The sequence below is a fragment of the Macaca mulatta genome, chromosome 4, assembly GCF_049350105.2.
Source record: "Macaca mulatta isolate MMU2019108-1 chromosome 4, T2T-MMU8v2.0, whole genome shotgun sequence".
Classification (NCBI taxonomy): domain Eukaryota; kingdom Metazoa; phylum Chordata; class Mammalia; order Primates; family Cercopithecidae; genus Macaca; species Macaca mulatta.
This window is the reverse complement of record NC_133409.1, coordinates 142,198,663-142,224,372: the sequence shown is the minus strand read 5'-3', so window position 1 is coordinate 142,224,372 and position 25,710 is coordinate 142,198,663. Positions and strand designations below refer to the sequence as shown.

General features: G+C 42.4%; 1 pseudogene; it reads left to right on the top strand.

Annotated features, from left to right (window-relative positions):
• The first annotated feature begins 13,509 nt into the window (after positions 1-13,509).
• On the top strand, positions 13,510-25,504 carry LOC719632 (tubulin beta chain-like; annotated as a pseudogene).
• The last annotated feature ends 206 nt before the right edge of the window (positions 25,505-25,710 follow it).

Genomic DNA, 25,710 nt, shown 5'->3' with positions numbered 1-25,710 from the left:
CACGTGAGGGAGATACAAAAACTTGCCTGGTGTTGTCGAAAAACTGGTGGCAGAATCAAGACACGGCCACTTCATTGGTTATAATAGCAGGTTCAACTACATTTCCTCAAATTCTCAATTTCTGACACTAAGATTTTAGACCTATTCTAAATGTCTCTGCAGGATTTTTGAATTTGCACTTTCCGGTTTCTGATATTTCTTTTCAGCTACTAAATAGCTTCCTCCTTCATTGTTCCTACAGTTTTGCATAGAAGATCCAGATTAACCCTCTAGTTATCTTCCAATAACCTTGATATTCTCTGTTCAGTTCTATTCAGCAAGCTCTTATTGCATGCCTACTCTGTCCTAGGGCCTGTGCTGGGTGCATGAAGTCTGCAACTTAGCAATGTTTAACACAGGGACTGTGATGCAAGTGGATAATTGAAAGCCAGGCCTTCTGCTCTGTGGACCCAAGCCATTGCCTCCTCTTAGGTCAGCTCAAGTCCTGCTTCTACAGAAGCCATTCCACTCCCTGCTTTTCTATGTTCTTTCCCAGGAGATGGGTGGAAAGACAAGCCCAGCCTCTCAGAAAAACAGAGTGAAATCTTCAGCCAACAAGAGAAAATAAACATAATCCCTGGCAATCTTGCAAAATTCATGACCAAAAATAGACCCAAAGCAAAACACATCCCTTTACTCTTGCACTCCTGACAATTAAAACGGAGACCAAATCAGTCTATTTCAACAATTTTGATTCCATATTATACGAAAGATAGGAAGTCATGTCCACCAAGTGACCTGAAAAATATGGACACTTGCTACTTTTTCCAGAGTTTTCACTGTATTCTTTTTGTTCCTGTCTCTCTCTCCCTTCTGCCCACTCCTCCTTCCCCTCCCATCCTCTTCCCTCAGTTATGTTCCAGGCTGAACATAGCATACAGCAAGTGGATGATGTCCAAGGCAATTCCTGGTCTAGAAATCCATCAAGAATGATGTCTGGAGTCCAGATCAGAGGATCCTGAATCATCTGCCCTTTTCTCAAAGTGAGAAACAGAGCAGTAAGACTTGGCTCTCTAGTTTTTTTCTCCTACCCAGCCTCAAGCCTGGCCATGTCTCAGAATTAGGCACTGGAAAAGAGAAGAAGCAAAACTCACTTTGGTGGAACTTCATACAAAGTTTCAATAGAAATATTGCTCTTCTGACCCTAGGTTTGAAAAAAGTGGATAGAAGTTGGTGTATAGAAATAAGTAGAATTAGAAGTAGGGATAATTTTCTCCAATAGAAATATTTCATCAGTCTTTGGACTGTAGAGCAGAAGCGTTTTGTCTTCACAGAACATTGAATATGTAAGACAGCCAATTGATGACAACTGCTGATAGTGAGGGGAGACCGTAGGGGCAGGCGGACGGGGATGAGGTCCTGGTAATAGTAATAGCCAATACCCTTGACAATGACACTAGTAGCTCAGACACTAGAGGACATCTGGTGATGGTGGCCTTTTCAGCATAGATAACAGTGTCCCCAGTATCTTACATGGGTTTTGGTATCTCATTAAGCAAGGAGCTGTAATATTTATAGATGAATGCCAAAAGAACATATCATTCCAGTGAGTGAACATATAGTTGCTAAAAAAAATAAACATGGCATACATTACAGTCACCCAGATGACTGGCATTGTCAACTGACATTGACAATTTCTAAAATTACTAGGGAGGAATATGACGGGGTTGAAGGCCACTCAAAATAGACAGTGAAAGACCCAGAGGAATGCCGTGTTTGTACACTATTGCCATCCTATGTTTATACCAAGATGACGAACAGAGCCAGGAAGCACGGATGTACTGTTTTGGATGAGGGCCACAGAGGCTGATATGTGATCACTGCTTGCAGGTTACAAAGTCTTATTCCCATGTAGGGAACTATGTTCATGTGCATGGCAGTGGAAGACTGGGGGCAAAGAGACAGTCACTGAGAGACCAAGCAGAGAATGGATGTTTCTGTCTTTTATAGAAGCTGTGCAGTGGGTGGTGGGGAAGAGGGGTGTTGATCCTGTGAGATGATTTCCAAAGGTTCCCACTAGGTGGAAGTGTTGGTTAGTACATGAGTCAGCAAAGGTTTCTTAATGAACCTTTTTTTTTTTTTTTTTTTTTTTTAAAGGGCTGAATGGCAAATGCCACTCTCACAGATAAGAAGATGGGGGTGGGGAGTAAGGGATAGGGTTGGTTGTCAGGGAGGCAGTAACCTGGTTCGAGATCACCAAGGAATAGTACTGTCCCATTCTCCCTTGCCTCAGACTTCTAAGGACAATGCAATAAGTTCAGATTCTGCTTCCAGTTATTTTTAACTTCTAATCTCGACTTCCACCACTGAGAACAAGAAGTGCCAGTCTGAGGCCTATTAGTTGTTTTGATGGAATAGAGAGGTTAAGGGTCTTAGATGGTAGACCCTGTGGCTCCCCATTGCCTGTGAGATAAAGTTGAAATGCCATAACATGGCTTGTGAGACATTTTTCATGCTGCAGAATTTCCTTATTTTTACTAGTCTCTGTTACTTGAAGCGCCTTAAATTCTTCCATGGTGCTTTTTGGGTTCTGAAAACCTATGCCTTTAAAAGGCATTGCTTCTTTGGGAAGCATCACCTGACCTATTTATGGAGATTTGATCACCGTTGACTTTGTGGCATTCCTTTATGTAATCTATACTGTGAAGGATTTAGGTCAGAGGTTGCATGATGGCCAGGGACCCAGAACTGCCACACATCTTCTCTACTAAATCAGTCAGGACTCTGTTGCTTGTGACAGAAATCCAATTAAGTCTACCCTAGACAAAAAGGAAATGTTTTTGGCCTCAGGGAGGGCATGGGTACAGCTGGGAAAGACTGGATAAGTGACAATTATGTTTTCTGGAACATTCTCACCGATTTTTCTATTGCTTTGAATGTCAAATTCATTCTTTCTTGTGAAAGACTGACTCTCTCTGGTGGGAGATGGGGTCCTGGCTGCTTTATGCTCATCTCTTTCCAGCCTCACTACAGGAAAGGTAAAGGCTGTTTCCAACCAGAATTCAGGTTAACAACAACAAGGACTGACACTGGCAAAAGATGAACATATGCTCAAAGCAGGGTCAATCATTACTGTTGTTCTGATTGGCTTATCTTGGGTCATGTGCCCACCCTATAGACTCTGACAACCTTACTCAAACTGCATGATTAAAGTCAGAGTGTAAGTTTTTCAAAAGGAGAGTGCTCTTACCAAAAGAAAAAGTTGTTCTTTTCACTGGGTAAGGAATAGTGGATGTCTAGTCCCCTGCTCCCCAAGAGACATTTATAAAATTGAAGTCAGAACTCAAAGTGTCTCTTTATTACAGTGTCTTATCAGTGTCTTAGTCCATCTTGTATTGCCATAACAGAATACTATGGATTAGGTAACTAGGAAAAGAAACTCATTTCTTATGGCCCTAGAGGCTGGGAAGTTCAAGATTGAGGGTTTTGCATTTGGTGAGGGTCTCCTTGTTACATCATACCATGCCAGAAGGCATCACATGGAAAGAGGAAGAGAAGGGGGCAAAACTCATTTTGTCAGAAACTAACTCTGATAATGGAATTATTCATGAGGGCAGAGCCCTGAGGACCTAGTCACCTCTGTGTATACCCCACCTCCCAACACCGTTGCATTGGTGATTAAGTTTCCAACACACGAACTTTGAGGGATGTTCAAACCACAGCAGTCAGTGACATGTAACCTTCAACACAGAGCTCTGAATTAAACACAAGGCTGGGGTTTGAGGTTTTGGCACGGCTTGCTATCTACCCTCCACTCTCAAAGGCCATGGATTAGAAACCAAGATATCTAGCTAAAGAGAGCTGAGCTTCAAACTGCAAGCAGGAAGGAATTTGGTGAAGACACTCAAATAATAAAGGTCATGAAAAACTTCCTAGAGCTCTCATTCCAGTTGACAGAATGAGTGCACTGAATCAGGGACCCCCTTATAGGCCTAGCCCTGCATCAACTAGTAAATGAGACCCAACCAACATCTCAGCAATATCTCTTGATGTAACAGGTCTTCCTTGTGTGTTGAGTGGAGATTAAGGAGAAGGTTGGTTGGTGGGAGTGGTGGCAGTGTTTCCTCATCAACATTTACCTGCTTTGTATTTTATCAGAACCATGAGGTCAAGTTTATTGTCCTCACTCAAGGCTATAGTCAACCAGGAATGAGACCTCCTCCTTCACTTGGGCAAGTTTCTCCCTTCAAGGTAAACACTTAAGGCTGCTTCCTAGTACCACTGACTTTTATAAATTCCTGAGCCCAGAGAAATGGGCAGTTCTTCTGTTGGCTCTAGTCTAGAAGCTTCTGAAATAGATAAACCAACACATTTGGCCCAAGCTCATAGTCAGATATTGACCCCTCAATTTTATTTCTTAACTCAAATTGTTGCCTGCCATGGATAAACCTGTTTTGCTAGAACAGCGGGCACCTAAAGTAGCAAACATAGAATGCTTAATGTGAAAAATGTCCCAAACAAACCATATGAATCTTCTCCCTTTATTAAATTCTCTCAGATATTTAAGCACCAGTAACGAACCCTTTATTTGCTGCCATGAAGAAAATAAAATCTCCCTTCCCTTGGGAAAATGAAAATCCTAGAGAAATTAAAGGCCAAAAGTCACTGTAATTTTATTTTGCTCAACCTCAGCTAGGGACAGTCTCACTGTGTTGAGTCTGCTTACTCCCCTAGCCCCAGCCCCACTCCTCATCTTTCTCAGATCATTTCCTGCACCTCTCTGCCCAGGAAGCTGGTGCCTGCAAAGTACATCACTGAAGCCCCCTTCCTAGCTGGCTTATCAGGTTCAGCCAATGAGAGACAGTGATAGGAGATTGACAGGTGGGAAAAGAAGATGAGCTATTTCTTCCAGCTTTCTCCCTGCTTTGGGCCACATTTCTGGCAGTGGCTCTGTACTTGAATAAGCATAGATCTGTGCAGCAGCCCCTATTCCCCAGTTCTAGCACTGATGAACTAAGATAGCACTATTTCCTCTTCTTATGATTCAAGGGATTACCAGGTTCCTACTGATTCTAGCCTTGGGTGCCTCAACAACCTGGTTGATTCTCTTAATTCTGCCCACACCTCTGAAAATCCTTCCATTAAGTCCTTTTCCTTTGAGCCATTTGAGTTGCATTCTCTGTCCTGCCATGAGCTTGACTTCATACTCCCTAAGTACCTGGCACCAGGCAGCGTTGGAAGAGTGGGCCCTTCTCCAGTGGCAGTATCCTGGGATGTCTTCCACTGGAGGGGATGGAATTATTTTAGCACTTTCACTGTTAAATTCCAACCTTGAGTCTCTTCTGTTCCACTTTTCCTAAGGGTAGTCTTCCAAATAAATGGTAGATAGAACCTATGGATGTCATAGCACCAGTTCTAGACCTATACCATCTAGGCACAACCATAGCATTTCCTAAACAAGCATAATGTTTCCAGAACACAGCATATATTACTGTCTCTAGCCTCACATTGCTGTTGCCAGCTACAGACACTAACACAGATGCAGTGCTATCTGGGGGAATTGAGGTAGACAAAGCAAAAGAAGAGAAAATCTGAGCTTAAGTTTCATAGGATGCCAATTGTGGTCTTTAATAATGCTGTTCACCAATATTGACCTTCACTCCAGGCACATATTTAAAAAAAAAAAACCTATTTCCTGGTTCCTGGTTGGTTGGGATCACATAACTCATTAAGTCCAAAATGATGAGTAGAAATGACTGGAAACAATGTCTATTTAGGACTGAGGATTTAGTTTTTGGCAGGAGGCTCTCCAGAGTGTTCTTTATGGGCATTATGACCTGGCAAGTTCAAAATAGATGCTTCACCAGCCTGAGTGATAATGAGTAGAACACTCAGGTCAACCCCTTATGGACACAAAGTATGAGAAAAAAAAAAACTTTGAGCCACCAAAATTTGGGGGTTGTGTTACTATAGTACAATCTAGCCTATCCTGATATAAAATATTTTTCAACATAGCAGAAGTCCAGTAACCTCATTGACCTTTACCATTTGCTTCTCTTAAGCCTTTCAGAAGTCCAACTTGAATAACTATAGAAGCCAACTGTGATTCTGTGAAATATATATTTAGCTCTTTTTCTCAGTTTCCAGACATATACATATACATCTATAGTTTCTAAAATCCTTGGAATCTCCAGAGTTTCTGAAGTGTCTTTGGTATACTAATGAGATGACTGATGGCTGAGTCACTTAAGTAGCTTCAAGGTTGGGAGCTGGTCACTGGAAAGACCATGACAGGATTAGAGGGTTGGAACTTTTAGCTCCATCCCCAGCCTCCTGAGAGGGAAATGTGACTGAAAGTTGAGTTGATCACCAATGGACAATGATGTAATAAATCATGCCTTTATAAACAAGCTTCCATAACAACCCAGAAGGTCCAAGGTCAGGGAGCTTCTGGATAGCTAAACTCAACACACAGGGGTGCCTGGAAGATGTTGCCCAGAGAGGGCATGGAAGCTCCTTCCCACATGCCTCGCCTTTGTGTCTCTTCCATCTGACTGTTCACCTGTACCCTATGTAATATCCTTTATAATAAATGGGCAAATGTAAGTGTTTCCCTGAGTTCTATGAGCCACTCTAAAAAATTTATCAAGTCCAAGGAGGGGCTTGTGAGAACTCCTGCTACATAGCCAGTTGGTCAGAAGTGTAGGCAGCAACCTACTTGCAGCTGATACCTGAAGCAGGGGGCAGTCTTGTGGGACTGAGCCCTCAGCCTGTGGTATCTGATGCTATCTCCAGATAGATAGCATCAGAATTGAATTAAAGGATACCCAGCCTGTGTCTGCTGGATAATTGACTAGTTTTGTGTGAGGAGAAATCCCCACAACATTGTAGTGACCTGTAGTATTCTGTGTTGATTGTTGAGTGAAGGAATAGGAAAAAGACCTTTGACTTTTTCTGGTATCTTAGACTGCCCCTAGTTCATGCTTCAGAAACCCAATGAAATACATCAGGACCTCTGCTCCACATGCTGCAAAATCTTGTCTTACTTTAGCCTTTGGATTCCCTAGGCCTTGGTTGATTTTACTATTCCAAAGGAAGCATAAAAATTCCTTTCTCTACTATATTGCCTGCAACATCAGAACTATAGCTCCCCAGGAGAAGCAAAAATTTCCTGAGCAGCATTTGAGAATATATATATATATTTTGAGAGGAGGGAGGAGGAGTTGTGATAGCCAAAAGGCATTACATCCACCAAAGATTAAAGGGCTTCTTTTGAATTATACTTGCTCTTGGCCCAGATGAGAGCCCTGCCCCTCTCTATTTGGAATGAGGTTAATATGCAAGGCCTTATCATAGGTGTAGCCACTTCCAGTCTAATGTCCCAGAGTGAGACATTCCCCTGACCCTAAAACTTCCAATACAGGCCAAGATCCAAACTCAATTTTTGATCCTAGACCAGCTATACATCAAAGACCTCAACTTTCCAATATAGTGCTTAACTCCCAAATTCTACACATGTACTCACTTGATCTGCCATGATTATAGTTAATAGCTTTCGGTGGTATTTCCATGGGATCCCAGAATGTCAGTCATCCCTTCAGTTCACAATGATCCCTGGAGGAGGATAAGGAACAGGAACTGAATGAAAAGCAATTACTGCTGATTGTTAAGTGGAATAGGACCTCCCGCTCTGGTACTACTCTTTGCAAAAGCTGGGTAGGAGGTGTCAGAGGACATGACAGCCAGCTTTCAAGATGGTCCTCAATGATCCCCACTTACTGGTATTCAGGCTCTTGTGTAGTCCCCTCTTGCTTTGTACCAGGGTTGGTCTGTGTGAGCAATATGCAGCAGAAGTGATGGCACTCCACTTATGAAATTAGGTTATAAAAGACACTGCAGCTTCAGTTTCGGGTTCTCTCTCCCTCTGGGATCACTGGCCTGCCAACAACCATGTGAGTGAGCTTGGAACAGATCCTTCAGGCCTGGATGCTTTGAGGTCCCAGTCAACACCATGACTGCAGCCTCCAGAGCCAGGACCAAACTAAGCTATTCCTGAAGTTCTGATCCTTAGAAACTAAAAACTTTTTAAATGGACACAATTGTACATATTTATGGGGTACATAGTGATGTTTGTTGTTTTAACCTGTTAAATGTTGAAGTATTTTCTTTTATAGCAATAACTAAAAGGCCAATGGCTCTTTGAATCCTGGGACCTTCCCAAGCTTCTGGTGGCTTTATTGTACTGGAGCTTAAAGCAACATTCGGCCTCTTGGCTATGCATTTGGGATTGAGAGGTATGGCCTTGGGGACTAGTAAGCATGGTCTACTTAACTTTTTTAGGTGCAGGGGGTCAAGAGAATAGGAAGAAAATGGGCATGTAAACAGATCTATGATAGAGGAAGGGGGTTTGAGATTTTCATTTTTATATATACCTATACTAATACTGATCTTTTCTGTATAGTTTTTGTTGTTGCTTCAGCTGGGCCTTGCCCATCGTACAGACAATGCCTCACTCTGTCACTCCCAAAGGTACCTATGTACATGCACAGATACAGGATGGGAATTTTTGCTTTGTAATTTGGGGAAGCAATTTTGGTTGGGGTGGAAAATTCAAGAAGAAAGTGTAACAAAGGTAGTCTGAGGTCTAAGTCCTGTCCAGCCTCAACAGAGAGCGAGTGGTCAGACCTGCTCTTCAGGAGACACTGATACACAGAGCAAGGCTCTTGAGCCTCTGGGCCCAGGAGAACTGTTCTAGAGTTGGAGAGGAGGATTTTCTTCTTCCCCTTCCTGCTAGAACCCAGGAACTTGGGTATCTCTAGGATGGAAAACCTAGTATACATGCCCTGGGTGCATACCTCAGGAGGTGGCGTGCCCTACCCCGCCCCCCACCGTAAGTGCCCAGAAGCAAAGCAGCTGAGACCCACCCCAAGTTAAATCCCCCCTTCTCGAAGTACCTGGAGTGTTTTTTTTTCCTGATTGGACCTTTGTTGACACAGACCCCATTGCCCAGGAAATCAGAGGAGGAGGAAAATGAAGCTAATAAACATGAGACTCTAGAATAAAGTAGCATAGAACTGAGATAACTTTTACATCTTACCAGGAGCACATACTGGCCATATAGTTCTGGGCTTCCAGCCACCTGTCCCAAGTCTCTAACCTGGTCTGCTCCAAGCTGTAGGCATATGTCTGAAAGATCAGCCCTCTCATTGCATGGCAGAGTATAGGAGCCAGAATTAGGAGATGGTTTCAGAAAAGCAGCCCTTCAGGCAGAAAGTGCTGCACACTTGCAAGAATGCCTTGCCCTGCCTGCTTCAGTATTTCTACAAGCAATGTCCCAGGTGAGGGTTTCCTTTAAGGTAGGCCAAACCTATGTATGGAAAGAATACAGACTCACCTTGAGTATTTATTTTTTCCTGGGAGGTTTGAAGCATAAAGAAAAATAAGAATTTATAGTACATGAAGCAAACAATTATTGGCTCCAGGAAAAATCAAACTAAGCAATGGTTGGTTTCAGTGCAACTCAATTACCTTTACATTTTGGCAAACAGCTCCTATAGGAAGCCTATAATTTTCTTTTTAAAAAGATAGTTTTTTTTCTTCATATTAGTTTTCTAAAATCCAAAGTTGAAAATGAGATACCAATACTAAAACCCATTGATGGTTCCTTGGTATATTTGATTGGATGATACTGATTTTGTTGGGTTTCTAATGTGGCCATATTGCACACGAGGAGAATCATGTCTGTGCTGGCTGTAGGGAGGAGTTGGCCTCACCCCTCCCTGGGAGTGGGAACATCTTCATTTGCAGGTAAGATGTGCACTGAAGTGAAGGGAAATAACTGAGGTTATTTCACTAACAATTTAAGTTCTTGAGCGTTACCTTATGACATTCCATGAACTTTTCAAAAAAAAAAAAAAAGTTTCTCAGTTTCTTTTTAATTTCCATGTGGGGAAAAATACACATAGCTATGAGAATAAACATACAAATCCCAAAATGTATGCATTATAGTCAATAATGGTTTTTTAAAATAATATTTTAACATTTATTTTAGGTTCATGGGTCCATGGGCATGTTATATAGGTAAACTTGTCACTTGGGGGTGTTGTGTACAGATTATTTCAGCACCTGGATGCTAAGCATAGTATCTGACAGTTGTTTTTTCTTAACCTCTCTCCTCCTACCCTCCTCTTTCTGATAGGCCTAGTATTTGTTGTTCCCCTGTATGTTTCCATGTGTTATGATTTAGCTCTCACGAGAAGATGAGGTATTTGGTTTTCTGTTCCTGTGTCAGCTTGCTAAGGATAATGGACTCCAGCTCCATCCAGGTTCCTGCAAGGGACACAGTCTCATTCTTTTATGGCTACATAATATTCTATGGTATAAATGTACCACATTTATCTAAACTATGACTGATAGGCATTTAGGTTGATTCCATGTCTTTGCTATAGTGAATTTTACTGCAATGAACATACGTGTGCATGTATCTTTATGGTAGAACGATTTATATTCCTTTGGGTACACCCCTAGTAATGGAATTTCTGGGTCAAGTGATAGTTCTGTCTTTAGTTCTTTGAGGAACCAGCACACCACTTTCCACAATGGTTGAACGAATTGACACTCCCACCAGCAGTGTATAAGCAGTCCCTTTTCTCTGCAACCTCACCAGCATCTGTTATTTTTTGACTTTTTAATAATAGCCATGCTGAAGGCTGGGTGCAGTGGCTCACACCTGTAATGCCAGCACTTTGAGAGGCTGAGGCAGGTGGATCACCTGAGGTCAGGAGTTCAAGACCAGCCTGGCCAACATGGTGAAGCCCCATCTCTACTAAAAAGACAAAAATTAGCTGGGCATGGTGGCACACGCCTGTAATCCCAACCACTTGGGAGGCTGAGGCGGGAGAATTGTTTGAATCCAGAGGCAGAGGCTGCAGTGAGCTGAGATCGTGCCACTGCACTCCAGCCTGGGCGATAGAGACCCTGTCCCAAAAAATAAAAAATAAAAATAAAAAACCATATTGACGGTGTGAGATGGTAAGCTAGTATCTCATTGTGGTTTTGATTTGCATTTCTCTAATGATCAGTGATATGGAGTTTTTCATATGCTTGTTGGCTTCATGTATGTCTTTTGAGAAGTGTTCTTTCCTTTGCCCACTTATTAATGGATTGTTTGCTTTTTGCTTGTATGTTTCAGTTCCTTGTAGTTTCTGGATATTAGGTCTTTGTCAGATGCATACTTTGCAAATATTTTCTCCCATTCTGTACGTGGCCTGTTTACTCTGTTGATAGTTTCTTTTGCCGTGCAGAGGTTCTTTAGTTTAATTAGGACCCACTTGTCAATTTTTGCTTTTGTTGTAATTGCTTTTGGCATTTTTGTCATGAAATCTTTGCCCATTCTTATGTCCAAAGTGGTGTTTCCTAGGTCCTCAGAGTTTTTATAGTTTTATGTTTCACATTTAGGTCTGTAATCCATCTTGAGTTGATTTTTATATATGGTATAAGGAAGGAGGTTCAGTTTCAATTTTCTGCATGTGGCCAGCCAGTTATTCCAGCACCATTTATTGAATAGGGAGTCCTTTCACCATTGCTTATTTTTGTCAGTTTTGTCAAAGATCAGATTGTTGTAGGTGTGTGGCCTTATTTCTGGGCTCTATATTCCATTCCATTGATCTACGTGTCCATTTTTATATCAATATCATGCTGTTTTGGTTACTGTAGCCCTTTGGCATAGTTTGAAGTCAGATAGCATGATGCTTTGAGCCTTGTCCTTTTTGCTTAGGACTGCCTTGACTATTCAGGCTCCTTTTGGTTCCATATGAATTTTAGAATAGGTTTTTCTAGTTCCGTCAAGAATGTCATTGGTAGATTGATAATAGTATCAAATCTTTAAATTGCTCTGTGCAGTATGGCCATTTCAACAATATGGATTCTTACTGTCCCTGAGCATGAAATGTTCTTCCATTTGTGTCTTCTGATTTCTTTGAACAGTGTTTCATGGTTCTCATTGTAGAGATCTTTCACTTCCCTGGCTAGCTATATTCCTAGGTATTTTATTCTCCTTGTAGCAGTCATCAAAAGGATTTCATTCCTGATTTGGCTCTTGGCTTGGGTGCTGTTAGGGTAACTGAATGCTACTGATTTCTGTACATTGATGTTGTATTCCAAAACTTTAAAGTTGTTTATGTGCTCAAGGAGCTTTTGGGCTGAGACTGTGGGGTTTTCTAGATACAGAATATCATCTGCATATGGGGATAGTTTGATGTCCTCTCTTCCTATTACATTTGGATGCCTTTTATCTTGCCTGATTGCCTTGGCCAGGGCTTCCAATATTTTATATACTTGCAAATGTTGAGATAAATGTCAATATACTTCAGCCTTGTACTATGTATGTATATGCAAAATTTTGTATGTGTTTATTTTGCTCATTATTAAAAGCCTGTGACTTTATGATTATATGGTTTGGAGGACTTAACTCTTATTTGTGGATTTTATATATGTCTTTTCAAATTTTTGCCAAAAGTTCTGCTGTTATTGTTTAAGGAGATTAGTCAGGATGTTGAAATATTAAAATGTTTTTAGAAATTGAGAAAAATGTACAAGAATAAAGTCATAAAAATACTCTTTTTTGAGACAGTCTTGCTCTGTCACTCAGGCTGGAGTACAGTGGTGCTATCTTGGCTCACTGCAACTTCCACCTCCTGCATTTAAGCAATTATTCTGCCTCAGCCTCCCAAGTAGCTGGCATTATAAGCATGCACGGCCACGCCTGGCTAATGAGCCACCATGCCTGGCCTAAAAATACTTTTAAAATCATGCACTGGAGATGCCTGGAATATTAGGGTAACACAAAACTGATTTTCCATCTGACAATGACTTAAACACTGAATATTGGCACTAAACTTTTAAGAACACTTATTATATTGAATAAAAAAAGAAATATCAATTTAATTAGCTGTTTAGCCACTTCAGTTTTACCTTTTAGGACTCAGCTTCCTCACCTATAAATTGAAAATCTTAAATAAGATTTCTAAGGCCAGAAGGAAAGAAGGGTCTGTTTTTCAAAAATTCTTTAATGTCTGAGAAAACCGAGGTTCTCAAAGTCAATCATGTAACTGCTTTATCTTTACTAGCTATAGGTCAGGTCACTAGTTCTCAAAGTTGGCTGAACACTGAAATCACCTGGGGAGTCTTAAGCCAAAATCCAGGAGTGAGATCTGGACATTAGCCAGAAGGTTTAATTGGCTTTGGGTGTGACCTGAACATTGGGAGTTGGAGTGCTCCAGGTGATTCAAATGTGTAGCAAAATTTGAGAACCACGAGTCTAGGTCATGTATTAAAATCATCTAGGTTGCTTCTTAAAGGTGTAGCTGCTTTCTTCCTCTCAACCTTCCTCTGCCGTGTTCACACCTTGCTGGCTCCAGCCTCTGTGGCACATTCCAGCCCTCTAGCCTGTGACCAACAGAGAAAAAAAAAATTACATGTTTTCTTGCCCCATAGATACCCTGAGGTGAACAAAAAAATTAAATTTTAGCCATGAGGGAAATCGTGCGTATCCAGGCCAGTCACTATGGCAACTAGATCAGTGCCAAATTCTGCAAAGTGATCAGTGATGAACATGGCATCGACCCCACCAGCACCTACCATGGGGACAGCGATCTGCAGCTGGACCGCATCTCTGTGCACTATGATGAAGCCACAGGTGTAAAGTATGTTCCTCATGCCATCCTGGTGGATCTAGAACCTGGGACCATGGACTCTGTTTGCTTAGGTCCTTTTGGCCAGATCTTTAGATGAGACAACTTTGTTTCTGGGCAGTCTGGGGCTGGCAACAACTGGGCCAAAGGCCACTACACAGAAGGGGCTTAGCTGGTTGATTCCATCCTGGATGTGGTACTGTAGTGGGAAATCAGAACTGGAGAGATAGAAAGGGTTACAGGAGGATTTATTAAGGTGTACAATGGCTCAGAGGACTTGCATCCAGAAAGTCTGAGCCCCGAGCAAAGACAGACAGACCCTTTTAAGTGTCTTGAGGTGAGAAAAATGTGAAGCAGGAAGTGGACTTACAGAAGCAAGAACAAAAGTAGTTAATCATGTGACAGGTCTTATATCTTAGAAAAGGTAAACATGTTTTGCAGCTCGTGCTTGTCTGCCTGTGACCTTGCAGCTGCTCAGTAACAAAAACAGGAACTTACAGAACTTACAAAATAAGCAAAGCAGAGATATGGTTAATGTTTCAGAGAGAGGCAGTTAATATTCTTTAACTTAAACTTTGGTTGGTGAGGGATTGTGGGCGGGCAGGGAGGCATGGGGGGGCTGGCTAACAAAAGCCTGTTTCAGCCTAACTTTAAACAGCAATTTTAGGTAATCATAATAATTTTCTTTCATTCCCCTCTTTGGTGCCTTTTATAGATGGATTTTAATAGAAGGCACCACTATCATTTGTTTCTTCCTGGGTTGGCACATATTTTTCCTTGGGTAGAGGCTGATATTTAGTTAAGGCCATTATTTGGGTGGTAGTATGTCTGGCCACAATTGCTTCTACAGTTGACTGTATACTCCTGAATAGAAGAGGCTGAAGACAAGGGAGTACTAAGCATCTGCCAAGGATAAGCATAAACCCTCCTATTAAGGTTTTAAATCCATTGAAAGATGAAAACCATCCTCTGAAAAGGGAGTCTGGAGATCAGCCTTTCCAGGTTTGAACTGAAACATGAGCTAATTTCTGCATCCTAGCAGTGATTTCCATGACAGCTTGTCCATTATCATCAATTTCTAGACAGCAATTTGTTAAGTTAAACTTCCCACATACTCCTCCTTCTGAGGCCAGGAGGTAGTTTAGTGCTAACCTATTTTGATAAAGGGCATTTCTCATCTGTGTGGCTTGCACAGCCAGCAAATTCAAGGCCCTTGACGTTTCATTGGTTATAACTTCAAGAACAGCCTGTAACCATATGATACAATTTATCACATAAATGGAGGTATGATACCCCCATGTTTCATCCTCTGCCCAGGTGGCTGGGCCATGGTACTTCATTCTCTCAGGAGGCCATTATTTTTTCTGTCTCCTATATCTATACCCTTTATGTTTGTGTCCTTTTTTGATGTTATGCTTTTAAAAAATATATGGCTCCATGGACATGTAATGTGGCAAAGGCATAGAGTCAGTAAAAATATTGACCACTTTTCCTTTGGCTGACAGCAGGACCCTTGTTAGAGCCATCAGTTCTGCATTTTGAGCTGAAGTCCTGGTGGGTAGAGACTGTGCCTCTACCATGGAATCCCATGTCAGTACTGTATACCCAGCTCAACAGACCCTGTCTGAGACAAATCTGCTTCCATCCATGAAGTACTCAGCATCTGGGCCACGAAGGAGGTGGTCTTTTAAGTCCCTTCAGCTGGAGAACACCTCATCTACTACGTCCACACAGTAATACTGAGGTAGGGGGAGTTTTGGTCTATGGGCAGCAGAGTAGCTAGGTTTAGTGTATTTACAGTCTCTATAATGATGTGAGGATTTTCACATAAGAGTCCTTGATATCTAGTCATTCTTGGGTTTGATGATAGCTAATGATGTTCTCTGATCCATTAAGGTGGTAACTGTGTGTGCCACTTGAATAATCAATTTTTGTCCTACGGCCAATTGGTTAGCCTCTTGTGACACCAGAGCTGTGGCGGCTAACACTTTGAAACAAGGAGGCCAGCCTAGTGCCAACAGGTCTAGTTGTTTAGATAAGTGTGCCAACAGTTCTAGTTGTTTAGATAAGTATGCCACAGGTCGATGCCACGACCCCATAATTTGAGTTAGGACCCCTATAGCCATTCCTTTCCATTCATGGACATATAGAAAGAAGCCCTTGGTTTGATCTGGCAGTCCCAACCCTGGGGACTGAAAGCAGGCCTTTTTGATTTTCTTACTAGGCCTGCCTTACAAGAGACCCTGAAGGAAGCACTAAACATGGAAAGGAACAACCGGTACCAGCCATTGCAAAAACATGCCAAAATGTAAAGACCATCGAGGCTAGGAAGAAACGGCATCAACTAACGAGCAAAATAACCAGTTAATATCATAATGGCAGGATCAAGTTCACACATAACAATCTTAACCTTAAATGTAAATGGACTAAATGCTCCAATTAAAAGACACAGACTGGCAAACTGGATAAAGAGTCAAGACCCATCAGTCTGCTGTATTCAGGAGACCCATCTCACACGCAGAGACATACATAGGCTCAAAATAAAGGGATGGAGGAAGATTTACCAAGCAAATGGAGAACAAAAAAAAGCAGGGGTTGCAATACTAGTCTCTGATAAAACAGACTTTAAACCATCAAAGATCAAAAGAGACAAAGAAGGCCATTACATAATGGTAAAGGGATCAATTCAACAGGAAGAGCTAACTATCCTAAATATATATGCACCCAATACAGGAGCACCCAGATTCATAAAGCAAGTCCTTACAGACTTACAAAGAGACTTAGACTCCCATACAATAATAATGGGAGACTTCAACACTCCACTGTCAACATTAGACAGATCAACGAGACAGAAAGTTAACAAGGATATCTAGGAATTGAACTCATCTCTGCAGCAAGCAGACCTAATAGACATCTATAGAACTCTCCACCCCAAATCAACAGAATATACATTCTTTTCAGCACCACATCGTACTTACTCCAAAATCGACCACGTAATTGGAAGTAAAGCACTCCTCAGCAAATGTACAAGAACAGAAATTATAACAAACTGTCTCTCAGACCACAATGCAATCAAACTACAACTCAGGACTAAGAAACTCAATCAAAACCGCTCAACTACATGGAAACTGAACAACCTGTTCCTGAATGACTACTGGGTACATAACGAAATGAAGGCAGAAATAAAGATGTTCTTTGAAACCAATGAGAACAAAGATACAACATACCAGAATCTCTGGGACACATTTAAAGCAGTGTGTAGAGGGAAATTTATAGCACTAAATGCCCACAAGAGAAAGCAGGAAAGATCTAAAATTGACACTCTAACATCGCAATTAAAAGAACTAGAGAAGCAAGAGCAAACACATTCGAAAGCTAGCAGAAGGCTAGAAATAACTAAGATCAGAGCAGAACTGAAGGAGATAGAGACAAAAAACTCTCCAAAAAATCAATGAATCCAGGAGTTGGTTTTTTGAAAAGATCAACAAAATTGACAGACCACTAGCAAGACTAATAAAGAAAAGAGAGAAGAATCAAATCGATGCAATTAAAAATGATAAAGGGGATATCACCACCGACCCCACAGAAATACAAACTACCATCAGAGAATACTATAAACACCTCTACGCAAATAAACTGGAAAATCTAGAAGAAATGGATAATTTCCTGGACACTTTCACTCTTCCAAGACTAAACCAGGAAGAAGTTGAATCCCTGAATAGACCAATAGCAGGCTCTGAAATTGAGGCAATAATTAATAGCCTACCAACCTAAAAAAGTCCAGGACCAGATGGATTCACAGCTGAATTCTACCAGACGTACAAGGAGGAGTTGGTACCATTCCTTCTGAAACTATTCCAATCAATAGAAAAAGAGGGAATCCTCCCTAACTCATTTTATGAGGCCAACATCATCCTGATACCAAAGCCTGGCAGAGACACAACAAAAAAAGAGAATTTTAGACCAATATCCCTGATGAACATCGATGCAAAAATCCTCAATAAAATACTGGCAAACCGGATTCAGCAACACATCAAAAAGCTTATCCACCATGATCAAGTGGGCTTCATCCCTGGGATGCAAGGCTGGTTCAACATTCGCAAATCAATAAACATAATCCAGCATATAAACAGAACCAAAGACAAGAACCACATGATTATCTCAATAGATAGAGAAAAGGCTTTTGACAAAATTCAACAGCCCTTCATGCTAAAAACGCTCAATAAATTCGGTATTGATGGAACGTACCTCAAAATAATAAGAGCTATTTATGACAAACCCACAGCCAATATCATACTGAATGGGCAAAAACTGGAAAAATTCCCTTTGAAAACTGGCACAAGACAGGGATGCCCTCTCTCACCACTCCTATTCAACATAGTGTTGGAAGTTCTGGCTAGGGCAATTAGGCAAGAGAAAGAAATCAAGGGTATTCAGTTAGGAAAAGAAGAAGTCAAACTGTCCCTCTTTGCAGATGACATGATTGTATATTTAGAAAACCCCATTGTCTCAGCCCAAAATCTCCTTAAGCTGATAAGCAACTTCAGCAAAGTCTCAGGATACAAAATTAATGTGCAAAAATCACAAGCATTCTTATACACCAGTAACAGACAAACAGAGAGCCAAATCATGAATGAACTTCCATTCACAATTGCTTCAAAGAGAATAAAATACCTAGGAATCCAACTTACAAGGGATGTAAAGGACCTCTTCAAGGAGAACTACAAACCACTGCTCAGTGAAATAAAAGAGGACACAAACAAATGGAAGAACATACCATGCTCATGGATAGGAAGAATCAATATCGTGAAAATGGCCATACTGCCCAAGGTAATTTATAGATTCAATGCCATCGCCATCAAGCTACCAATGAGTTTCTTCACAGAATTGGAAAAAACTGCTTTAAAGTTCACATGGAACCAAAAAAGAGCCCGCATCTCCAAGACAATCCTAAGTCAAAAGAACAAAGCTGGAGGCATCACGCTACCTGACTTCAAACTATACTACAAGGCTACAGTAACCAAAACAGCATGGTACTGGTACCAAAACAGAGATATAGACCAATGGAACAGAACAGAGTCCTCAGAAATAATACCACACATCTACAGCCATCTGATCTTTGACAAACCTGAGAGAAACAAGAAATGGGGAAAGGATTCCCTATTTAATAAATGGTGCTGGGAAAATTGGCTAGCCATAAGTAGAAAGCTGAAACTGGATCCTTTCCTTACTCCTTATACGAAAATTAATTCAAGATGGATTAGAGACTTAAATGTTAGACCTAATACCATAAAAATCCTAGAGGAAAACCTAGGTAGTACCATTCAGGACATAGGCATGGGAAAAGACTTCATGTCTAAAATAGCAAAAGCAACGGCAGCAAAAGCCAAAATTGACAAATGGGATCTCATTAAACTAAAGAGCTTCTGCACAGCAAAAGAAACTACCATCAGAGTGAACAGGCAACCTACAGAATGGGAGAACATTTTTGCAATCTACTCATCTGACAAAGGGCTAATATCCAGAACCTACAAAGAACTCAAATTTACAAGAAAAAAACAAACAACCCCATCAAAAAGTGGGCAAAGGATATGAACAGACATTTCTCAAAAGAAGACATTCATACAGCCAACAGACACATGAAAAAATGCTCATCATCACTGGCCATCAGAGAAATGCAAATCAAAACCACAATGAGATACCATCTCACACCAGTTAGAATGGCAATCATTAAAAAGTCAGGAAACAACAGGTGCTGGAGAGGATGTGGAGAAATAGGAACACTTTTACACTGTTGGTGGGATTGTAAACTAGTTCAACCATTATGGAAAACAGTATGGCGATTCCTCAAGGATCTAGAACTAGATGTACCATATGACCCAGCCATCCCATTACTGGGTATATACCCAAAGGATTATAAATTATGCTGCTATAAAGACACATGCACACGTATGTTTATTGCAGCACTATTCACAATAGCAAAGACTTGGAATCAACCCAAATGTCCATCAGTGACAGATTGGATTAAGAAAATGTGGCACATATACACCATGGAATACTATGCAGCCATCAAAAAGGATGAGTTTGTGTCCTTTGTAGGGACATGGATGCAGCTGGAAACCATCATTCTTAGCAAACTATCACAAGAACAGAAAACCAAACACTGCATGTTCTCACTCATAGGTGGGAACTGAACAATAAGATCACTTGGACTCAGGAAGGGGAACATCACACACAGGGGCCTATCATGGGGAGGGGGGAGGGGGGAGGGATTGCATTGGGAGTTATACCTGATGTAAATGATGAGTTGATGGGTGCAGCACACCAACATGGCACAAGTATACATATGTAACAAACCTGCACGTTATGCACATGTACCCTACAACTTAAAGTATAATAATAAATAAATTTAAAAAAAAAAAAAAAGGTTTATTGGTCAGCCTCCCAAAGGAGGGACTCCCTTTTTCCCCTCTTTGAGGCTTCATATAGGGGTTTTGCCATAAGTGAGAAGTTTGGACTCCAAATGCGGCAAAAACCTGCTGCTCTTAAAAACTTACTTGACGCCGGGTGGTTGGGGTGAGAAGTCACCACACAGCCCTGCTTTCGTTCACTGTCAAGTTCATGTTTCCCATGACTTATTTCAAAACCTAGATATTTGACTCCTTCTGAACAGATCTGTGCCTTTTTCTTAGATACTTTATATTCTGCTTTCTACAAAAGGCGGAGGAGCTTCTTAGTGCCCTGTAGGCAGTCCACCCAAGTAGGGGCTGCAAGTAGATTGTCTATGCACTGCAGCAGGATGCATTTGTCATTAGTTGGGTCAAAAGTTCTGAGATGTGATGCCAGCACTTCTTCAAAGATTGGAGGGGAATTCTTGAACCCCTGTGGGAGCCTTGTCCAAGTGTGCTGTGTTTCATCCCAGTGAAATATAAACATAGGCTGGCTTATTGGTGCCAGCTAGAGATAAAAGAATGTATTTTTTAGGTCTAAGCAAATAAGCCAGGTTGCACTAGCTGGTGTTTATCCCATTAAGGTGTATGGGTTGGGCACCACTGGGTGGATTATCTCCATAACCCAGTTTATAGCACACAAATTCTGCACTGGCTTGTAGTTACCAGACGGCTTCTGAACTGGCAATGAAGGAATGTTCCAAGGTGACCTGCATTTAACTATGATTCCGTGCTTGAAATGCTGGTCTATATGCTTTTGAACACCTCAGATGGCTTCTGTGAAAATTGGGTATTGGTGAGCTCGTACTGGGGAGGCTTCCAGTTTTAGCTCTACTAGGACTAGTGCCTGATGTACAGCCAGCCCTGGTGGGTTGTCCTTTGCCCACACTCCAGGTATTTTAGTAGTTAGCCCATATATTTCAAGAGGTTCTGGCAGTCTTGGCTTAAGTGGTACTTCTGCATAGAGTCTCCACTCCTTGGCCTTTGGGAGTGTGAGGGTTAACACCATAGCCTTTGGCTGACTGAAGTTTAAGGATATGATTCCTTGTGGCCCGAAGGAAATTTGTGCCTGTAGTTTTTGGAGTAAGTCTGTTTCTAGCAAGGGGACTGAGCAGTGTGGGAGGTACAGAAAACTTATGCTGACTTCCCATCCTCCAATAACGCACCTCCTGGACAGACAGAAAGGCCTCTTTTTCAGACATTCTGGTTGCCCCAATAATAGTTGTATAATTCTTGGATAGTGGCCCTACAGGTTGGGTCACTACCGAATATTCAGCTCCTGTATCTACCATAAAGTCCATCCATTGGTCCCTGCCTCTACTAAGACCATAGGCTCCTGGGGCTTGAAGAAATAGAGCCTGGTCTGCCTCAGTCCTCATAAGCCTAGCAAAGGCTGCAGGCTATCAGGTGAGCGTCTGGTTTTAGAACACAATGGCTGGCAGCTGGTGGCTCTAGCCATATTCCCTGGTCACAGCTATTTCCTCTATCTTTCTGTGGACATTCATCCTTCCAGTGTCCGTTTTGCATAGTGCACATTGATCCCTCTCCAGCCTAATCTGGCCTTCAAATCTTGGTCTAGCCTGACCTCTTTCACGACCACGACTGCGTCCCCTCATTATGCCAGTTTCTCAACCAGGGCTGCCACCAATAGCTTGACCTTTTTCTTAATCCTCTGCTCAGATTCCTTCTTTTCTTGTTGCTCACAGTTGACATACACCTTGGTAGCCACCTCTATAAGCTCAGTACCATTTATGCCTGTGAAACCTTCCCATTTTTGAAGCTTTTGCTTAATGTCACCTTGTGCCTGGCCAACAAATGAGGTATTCACTATGTGCTGATTTTTAACAGCCTCCAGATCAAATAGAGTATAGAGCCAGTATGCCTCACAGAGCCTCTTGTAGAACTGACTTTGGCTTTCATTAGCCTTTTGTAGGGCCTCTGAAATCTTTCCTATTGTCATGGCCTTCTTCCCACCTGCTTTTATTCCATTTAACAGTGCTTCTCGGTACCCTTGCAGGTGTTGGAGCTCCCCTGCCTCATTTGGGTCCCAGTTAGGATCTGTCTCTAGGAACAGCTCCTGGGCATAATGCAGGACATCATTTGTGCCACCTGGCACATTGTTCTCTAACCACCAGAGAGCTGCTTGTGTCACTCTCCAGTGCTCTTCTGTATTAAGCAGTGTCAGAAGGAGCTGCTGGCAGTCTGGCCAGGTGGGGTTATGAGTAAGCAAAATGGACCTCATCAAGTCTATGAGAGCCTGGGGCATCTCCATATGGGAGGAAGTATGTTGTTTCCAATTTAGGTGGTCTGTCATAGAGAAGGGCTGGTAGATGAAAATCCACTGCCCTCCCCCAACCTGGCCTGGTCATTATAAGTTCGTGCTCACGTCTCACAGAGGGGCATTTGTAAGACTCGGGTGCTGCCAGACTGGAGGTGGCTTGCTACATCACCTTGTTTTCCCTCTTTAGCTTTCATGGGCAGGGATTCAGGCTCTCCTCTGTGGGGTGATGCTGGAGACTTGCTTTCCTCTGAGCCTGATTCCTCAAGGGCCATTTGCTCTGTACCCTGTCCTAGCCCTGACAAGGGCAGGTGTATTGGAACATAATGGGAGGAACCTCTTTCCTCTGGAGGTGCTTGTAGGACCTGCTTTTCCTGGCTCTCCTCTTACTTTTTCTTTTCTTCTGAGGTCCCTGGCATAATTGGCTTTTCTATCACCTTAAGCTCATCCTGGGCCACTAAGGCTTTACAATAGTTTGCCAAACAAGGCTATAGCCATTCGGGGTGAATCTGGACCACATTTAATCAGGAGTCAATGTATGTAAATTGATCTGGATGCCAAGGCTATCCTTGACTCCACTTACCACCCGAAATACATGGCCAACTGCTTCCCTATCTATTGTTCCTTCAGCTGGCCACCTGCATTAAAAGGCCATTCTAATTCACAGAGAGTTCTCAACCACTGGGGGGTCACTTTAACTCCATAATCTCCTCCAAAACCTTTCTTAAAATTCTTTGACATCCACTCCAATGGAGTAGGTTGACAATTTCCTCCCATTCCTCCCTTTATGATGCGTAGTCACTCAGCCTTTTGTGTCGGACTGATCTGACTGGTTCCTATTATGGGAGTTTCAGGCACCACTTAGCTAGGACAGTACCTTATTCCTGTTACGACTGCTGCAGTCATAAGGCAGCTCCTATCAGCCATATGCAGATCCGCCTAGGCCTGCTCAGTCACACACTTGCTTCGGGGCACACAGTCAACACTAAGATCTGTGCCTCCCCACATCACACGCCGCAATGGTCCCTCCTGGAACTGTCTCTTTCACACACTTTCACACACCTCCTCACTCCCAGTACCTGTTCCTTAATTGGGGTGGCAAGCCACTCTCACCACCTTCAGTTTTTGTTTCCTTTCCTAAGCCAACTTAGCAAGCCTCTCTCATGTCGTGTGTCAGTGGGGGTGTAAGCTTCATCCGAATCGGTGAGCCATCCTCTCCACTCTCAGCCCCTCTATGTCAAACTAGTAGTTAAACACTGGGAGGCAATCAGTCTCCCCTTCTGTGTTTATGCGAGGGGTCCCGTCTTGGGGCCCCAAACCTTACTGTGGTTCTGAAGAATGCACACTGCTCCTGGAATCATCCTGCAGCCACTTTTTTGGTTCTGTTGCACTATCAGGGAAGGGCACCAGGACATGGGAGAGTTGATCTCCTCTCTGGGCTGAAGTTTTCCCGTTGGTGCCTAGGGTCTTGGGTCTGCCCCAGCCTGGGCTCCAATCCCACAAGCAAAGGAGACAAAATTTGCCATCTCCAATCCCGGATGAGCCCCCAGAAAATGTACTGGGAAATCAGAACTAGAGAGACCAATAGGGTTACAGGAGGATTAAGGTGTACACTGGCTCAGTGGACTCGCATCCAGGAAGTCTGAGCCCTGACCAGAGAGGGACAGGCCCTTTTAAGTATCTTGAGGCGGGAAAAAGGTGAAGCAGGAATTGGGCTTACAGAAGCCCAAACAAAAGCAGTTAATCATGTGACAGGTCTTACATCTTAGAAAACATGTTTGCAGCTCACACTTATCTGTCTTGTTACCTTGTGCTACGCGGCAAGAAAAACAGGAACTTACAGAACTTACAAAACATGTAGAGCAGAGACATGGCTAATGTTTCACAGTGAAGCAGTTAATATTCTTTCTTAGCCTCAACATTTTGGGGTTGCGGGGAGGGGCAGTGTGGTTACCAAAAGCCTATTTCAGCTTAAACAGCAATTTTAGGTAATCATAATTTTCTTTTCTTTCTCTATTTCACTATGGAAGGAGGCAGAGAACTGTGACTGCCTGCAAGTCTTCTAGGTGACCCACTCGCTGAGTGGGCACCCAGGCTCTGGAATGGACACTCTCATCAGCAAGATCTGAGAAGAGTACCCTGATTGCATTGTGAACATCTTCAGTGTTGTGCCTTCACCCAAAATGACACCGTGGTTGAACCCTATAATATCACTCTGTCTAGTTGAGAGAAAATTCACACAGCACATTTTACATTGACAACGAAGCCCTCTATAACATCTGCTCCCACGCTCTGAAGCAGACCACACCAACCTACAGGGATATGATCCCCCTCATCTCAGCCACCATGAACAGTGTCACCACCTGCCTTTGCTTCCCTGCACAGCTGAATGCTGACCTCTGGAAGTTGGCAGTCAACATGGTCCCTTTCCCACATCTCCATTTCTTTATGCCTAGCTCTTCCCCTCTCACCAGCCATGGAAGCCAGTAGTATCGAGCTCTATCAATGCCTGAGTTTACCCAGCAGATCTTCAATGGCAAGAACATGATGACTGCCTGTGAACCCCACCATGGATGATACTTTCCCATGGCTGCCATCTTCAGTGGTCAGATGTCCATGAAAGAGGTCAATGAGCAAATGCTTAATCTGCAAAAAACAGCAGCAGCTATATTGTGGAATGAATCTCCAACAACATCAAAAACACAGTACATGACATTCCATCTCGTGGTCTGAAAACTTCTGCTGTTTCTATTGGGAACAACATGGCCATCCAGGAGCTCTTCAAGCACATCTCAGATTAGAGAAAGGGGATCAGGTGGGGACAAGAGACCATCTCTGGTCCCTAAGCTTCCAGAAATGTCCTAATCTCCACCTTTTCTTACCCCTGAAAAGGAATTAACATCCCTGACTATGTAGTGGTATATACTGCCATATCAGCCTTTGAGTCAATCCCCAGAGGAGAGGGGAAGCCTCCTCCATCTTTTCTGCAACATCTCATATCTTCTTTCTGCTGTTGCTTCTCCTGCCCCTACACTTGGTTTTATTCTATCCTACATTTGAGATTTCTATGTGTTAAACTTGCTTTTCTTCATATTGAAAAGATGACATTGCCCCAATAGCCAAAAATAAATGGAATTTCTTTAAAAAAAAAAAAATAGGTGCAGCTATCTTCTCAGAGACTCAGATTCAGATTCAATGGGTGTGGAATGGAGTCCCCAAATCCACCTTTTAAACAAATTCCTCCAGCTCTTGGGGCAGGGGATCTCAGAACCACAATTTGAGAAGCATTGTTTGGATGTCAATCTTTGGACAT